The sequence below is a fragment of the Hemibagrus wyckioides genome, linkage group LG09 (genome assembly GCF_019097595.1).
Source record: "Hemibagrus wyckioides isolate EC202008001 linkage group LG09, SWU_Hwy_1.0, whole genome shotgun sequence".
Lineage (NCBI taxonomy): Eukaryota > Metazoa > Chordata > Actinopteri > Siluriformes > Bagridae > Hemibagrus > Hemibagrus wyckioides.
Window position 1 is genome coordinate 1661629 of NC_080718.1, and position 5983 is coordinate 1667611.

The 5983-nt window shown below is 42.0% G+C and overlaps 2 non-coding genes across 2 annotated transcripts; one reads left to right on the plus strand and one right to left on the minus strand.

Moving 5' to 3' along the window:
- The first annotated feature begins 4966 nt into the window (after positions 1 to 4966).
- Positions 4967 to 5038, plus strand: trnae-cuc (transfer RNA glutamic acid (anticodon CUC)). Its single transcript has one exon. It is a non-coding gene; the product is annotated as a tRNA-Glu (tRNA).
- A 90-nt stretch (positions 5039 to 5128) lies between these two features.
- On the minus strand, positions 5129 to 5217 carry trnay-gua (transfer RNA tyrosine (anticodon GUA)). Its single transcript is given in 2 exon segments — positions 5129 to 5164; positions 5181 to 5217. It is a non-coding gene; the product is annotated as a tRNA-Tyr (tRNA).
- Between the last annotated feature and the right edge of the window lie 766 nt (positions 5218 to 5983).

A 5983-nucleotide genomic window follows, 5' to 3' on the forward strand; every position in this document is an offset into this window, starting at 1 on the left:
TTTATGTTGTTTGTGAAGTAATGGCTTCTTCCTTGTTGAGTGGCCTTTCAGCCCATGTCGGTACAGGACTCGTTTCACTGTGGATAATGACACTTTCTTCCCAGCTTCAGCCAGTATCTTCACAAGGTGTTTTGTTTTTGTTCTGTGGTTGATGCACATATTTCGCACAAAGCAGGTTCATGTCTGGGACACAGAACCCATCTCCTTCCTGAGTGGTACAATGGCTGGACATTCCCATGGTGTTTATATTTGTGTATAATTGTTGAACAGATGAATGTGGCACTTTCAGGCATCTGGAAATTGTACCCAAGGATGAAATCTTGGCTGATTTCTTTTGATTTTTCCCATGGTGTCACACAAGGAAGTGTTTGAGGTGTGCCTTAAAATACATCCACAGATGTGCCTCCAATTAACTCAAATGTTGTCAATTGACCTATCAACAGCTTCCATGACATCAGCATCTTGGCTTTCCCAAATTGTTTAAAGTATAATAATCTTTGTGTATGTAAACTTCTGACTTTGAAGAAAGTAATAAAAAAAAATTCTCTACAAAATTCTCTCTCTTATTATTCTGGCATTTAGCAAATAGGAATAATTTTGGTAATCCCAACTGACCTAAAACGGGAAAGGTTTAGTCTGATTTAATGTCAGACAGTGAGAAAAAAAGATTATGTGTCTTTTTATACAGTGTTTGTAAACTTCTGGTTTCAGTGGTAAGTACCTGGGTGTTCATCTCAACTATAAACTGGACTGGACAGACAATTCCACTGCACTTTACAACAAAGGTCAGAGCAGATGGTGGGAGAAAGGAGGATGATGGTCAGGTTCTGGAAGTCTTTGATGACCCTGGGCAGTTCCTGTAGTGGTAGGCTACTTCACCCCAAGTGTTTGAGAGAGCGGTACTGTAGGTCTTTCCTCCCTGCTGCTGTGAGACTGTACAATACAGTTGGGGATTTCTACTATATCATTTGAGAATTGTGGAATAACACAAGATTAATTTTTACACAAGATACTTTATCTTGATATTTTCTCTATTTTATATTCAGATTACAATTTATTATTATTATTATTATTATTATTATTATTATTATTATTATAAACTGAAGAACCCCAGCCACTAGATGTAGTGCCGATTTTTTACACTTAATCATGCTAAGTCTTGTGCTAGCGCGCTGACGGACAATTTTAGTTAACCTGCTAGTGAACTTGTCTGCCGGTTTAAATTACACTCTAAAACCCTCAACCGAGTTGATTAGCTTGGCTAACGAGAAGTTATTTCCACAATATAATATTTATTTCCATTAATGGGTCACTTTTAACAACCCTGAGTACTGGTTTTACACTAAATCATGATTGTGATGACTGGTTCATTTTTGTTAATTCATTTTTTTATTGTATCTTGTGGACTATATGTAAACTTCTGTTATGTAAAGGCAGAGCTAAATAAAAAAAATGCATTGTTTATGATCCCTCTTATTATTTATTTGTTTGTTTGTTTACATTTTCCATTTTCTGCTAGTACTTATGATGTCAACTGCATTAGTCTTGGCAATTTTATATATTTTGTAATTGTAGCATTAGTAGCTTGAAGCTGGGGAACAATAGTCTGTTTCGGTGGGGAAGAAAGGAAAAAAATGGGGAAGAAGGGGAAAGAGAGAAAAAGAGAAAAAAAGAGAAGAAAAGAAAGAGGAAGAAAACAAAAGAGAGACAGAATGCCACGTGTGATTTATATACGCCTGTTTTGTAAATTTTTATTTAAAAATGTGTTTTTTTACAAAAAAATCAGTAAAAATTCAAGTCCCCCTCCCATCCACAGCGACCCGGCTCGAATCCCACCTCAGACAAGGATTAAATATTGCATTCTGTTTTGAAATGGCAACTGTTAGTCTACAGAAACAGTCCTGCTATCAAAATGAGTCAAGTTCTAAGTCCTGTGTAGTTAGTTGACTTCGATTATTTAATTATCTGCAAAATATGGCTTCTCAGTACGACCTACTGTTAGAAATATTGTCTTTTTTTTTTCAAAGATAAGAATAATACAGCCCAAGACACACACCATAACAATATACATAAGTGATAAATTATTATAAAATACTAACAAAGTATAGAAATCTATAAACGAAAAACTATCAATATTTATATTATTAAATATAGATTTAATAATATAAATTTAAAAAAAAGTTAAGGATATTCGGCTTTCGGGTGAAATTTCAGGATGCACCTAAAATGCACTATAACCTTTACAGGTGAACTTAATTTGACCTTCTCTACACTTTTGAATGCACATGTCCAACTTCAGTGTTCAGTGTTTCAGTACTTTTTGCATAACTTGCTGTTTTCTAACAAGGTGCTTAACGGCAAAATTCACAACTGGTGTTTGATCCATGAATTGACCAATACATTTTCTGGTTCAATTAGAATTGGTATTTAAACAGTCCTCTTCATCATGCTGTTTACATTTTGACATCATGAAACCAAGACCACACCTAACAATTGACCAACAGTACCTCGCCATTGCGAGGCTTCAAACAGGATGTTCTCAGAGGGAAGTGGCCACTGAGCTTAGAGTGTCACAGAGTGTCATCAGCAGGTTGCAACAGAGATACAGAGAGACTGGAAGAATCACAGAAAGGCATAGAAGTGGACGTCCTTTGTCTACATCCCACGTTGATGACCACTTCATTGTGAACAGTGCCCTGCGGAACCGGATGATGAATGCCACTCAACTCCAGGCACATTTAAGGGAGGTAAGAGGCACCCAAGTGTCATGTCAGACCATTTGAAACCGTTTACATCAATGTGGTCTGCGTGCTAGACGACCTGCAAGGGTACCTGACCACACCACCAGGCACAGGCGTCGGGCCAGGGAGCATTTACGCTGGACAAGGGACCAGTGGACCTCAGTGCTGTTCTCTGATGAAAGTCAATTCACGTTGAGCAGAAATGATGGCTGCCAACGATGTTGGAGACGTCAAGGAGAGCGCTATGCATCAGCCACTGCTGTGGTGGTGTTACAGTCTGGGCAGGTGTGTCTACTCAATACAGAACTGCCCTACATCTTGTGAATGGTACAGTGACAAGCCAGTACTACCTGAATAACATCATTAATCCAGTCATTGTGCCCCTGCATGAACAATACAGGCCTAATTTCTTCATCATGGACGACAATCCTACAGCTCATCGAGGTCGCATCATTAGGGAACAGCTGCTGGAGGCTGGGGTACCTCAAATGGAGTGGCCTGCACTTTCTCCAGACCTTCCAGAAATCTAACAGCAGCAGACACTCCCCTATTTACATCAACGGGTCTGAAGTAGAGCGTGTCTCCAGCTTTAAGTTCCTGGGTGTCCACATCTCTGAGGATCTGTCCTGGCATCTGAACACCTCAACTCTGTTTCGGAAGGCACAATAGGGTCTTTACTTCCTAAGGAGACTGAAGAAAGTTCACCTATCCCCCAAGATCCTGACCAACTTTTACCCCTGCATCATTGAGAGCATCTTGACGAGCTGCATCACAGTGTGGCATGGCAGCTCCACGATGTGTGAAAAGAAATCTCTGCAAAGGGTTGTGAAAACCGCCCAACGCATCATCGGCACCCAACTACCTGCCATTGGGTCTCTTCACCACAGTAGATGTCTGCGCAGAACACACAAAATAATCAAAGACTCCTCCCACCCGAGTCACAAACTGTTCAACCTTCCATCCAGGAGGAGATACAGGTCCATCCTCACCAGAACCAGTAGGTTTAGGGCCAGTTTTTTTCCTTCAACCATAAATCTACTGAACTCTACACTACACCACTAGGACACTCATGTCTTTCTACACTTACCACTTTACAGTTCTGCTCCACTCTGTACATTCTGTTAATATAATATTTTTCACTGTTAAACATTCTGTTGTACATTCTGTTATAATATAATTTTTTCTCAGTGTGTAATATAATTATTGTACATATTGTCCATTTCATAGATTACACCTAGTATTATCTATTTGTCTATCTATTTATATACATTTACATATACTATATTTATACATACTATATAATATATGTATATTATCTGTTACTGTTGTACATACATTTTACATAATGCACACATTTTTAGCACAATTATAATTACACCTGTCACTTTATCTACTGTAAATATTACTTGCACATACTTCTCTATGCACACTCTGACATAGCCTTATTTATCGATGTACATATTTACATATTTATCTGCACCTGTTCATTGGCAGAATTTCTACTATTTGCACTTCTGGTAGATGCTAAACAGCATTTCATTGCTATGTACCTGCACTCTGCAATGACAATGAAGTTGAATCTATCTGTCTGTCTGTCTGTCTGTCTGTCTATCTATCTATCTATCTATCTATCTATCTATCTATCTATCTATCTATCTATCTATCTATCTATCTATCTATCTATCTATCTATCTATCTATCTAATGCACAGGGTTTCACGCTGTCCACCAGGCGCCTCAAAAGTGATGGGCCAAAACCTTCAGATTTGAACATTTGTGTGCATCGCTGCACGTCAAAGCTTTTCCATAGGACAGACATACCTGTTCTTGTCTAGACCTGATCGGTGAGCAGTACACCCCATATGGCTCGCCAGCTCATCACTGTGCAAACACATTCACGCACTCGCTCATACCTAATAGCAATTTGTTTCAGCTGATCCACCTACTGGCATGTCTTTTGGAGGTGAGAGGAAACCGGAGAACACCGGGTGTACACACACGGGGACTCCGGACAGACTGCAAACTGGTGACCCTGCAGCTGAGAGGTGGGACCTCTTTTAAGTCTTTTGAGACAGTCTGTGCAGACATTCTGTTGACGTTAAAGCGAATTTGTTTAAACTGCTGTTTCCTCAGGTGTAACTCATCCGGAATTGGCGTAAATCGGCACTAGAGGCCAATCCTGGGTGCTGCGCCCAGCCGCACGAGGCCCACACACCTGTCTGCGTCTCCCTGGTGGTCTAGTGGCTAGGATTCGGCGCTCTCACCGCCGCGGCCCGGGTTCGATTCCCGGTAAGGGAAACGAGCTCTTTTTCGCGCCCGGCCAGAGCTAGCGGCCGCAAGAAGCCGAGGTACTGAAATGGCGCGTTTCCCAGAGGCTGGTAAAAGCTGTCCTTCGAGCCGGATTTGAACCGGCGACCTAAGGATGTCCATTTGTAAGCACCTACAGTCCTCCGCTCTACCAGCTGAGCTATCGAAGGGAGAGCTCAGGGATGTCTTTTGGCAGCGACCTGGCAAACGGGACCCCTGGCGATTTTGTCTGTTACGAGCCACATTGCGCAGCAGTTTCAGGGGTGCTAGGCCAGATTTACTGGGGCCTATAAACGTGCTTGTCGATGTTGGACCCTTCTTCACCGACAAACTTTACAATCCCGTTTGCAATCTCAGGTTTCTACGCGTGGCCGCCCTCACCGGTGCGTTGACTTAAACTAAGTAAATACAGAGAGGACCTAATGCGCAGGGTTTCACTCTGTCCACCAGGCACCTCAAAAGCGATGGGCCAAAACGGTCAGATGTGAACGTTTGTGTGCATCGCTGCACGTCAAAGCTTTTCCATAGGACAGAGATACCTGTTCTTGTCTAGACCTGATCGGTGAGCAGTACACCCTGCATGGTTCACCAGCTCATCACAGGGCACTGAGCAAACACATTCAAGCACTCGCTCATACCTAATAGCAATTTGTTTCAGCCGATCCACCTACTGGCGTGTCTTTTGGAGATGAGAGGAAACTGGAGAACACCAGGTGTACACGCACGGGGACTCTGGACAGACTGCAAACTGGTGACCCTGCAGCTGAGACCTCTTTTAAGTCTTTTGAGACAGTCTGTTGATCTTAAAGCGAATTTGTTTAAACTGCTGTTTCCTCGGGTGTAACTCATCCGGAATTGCCATAAATCGCCACTAGAGGCCAATCCTGGGTGCTGCGCCCAGCCGCACGAGGCCCACAAACCCGTCTGGGTCTCCCT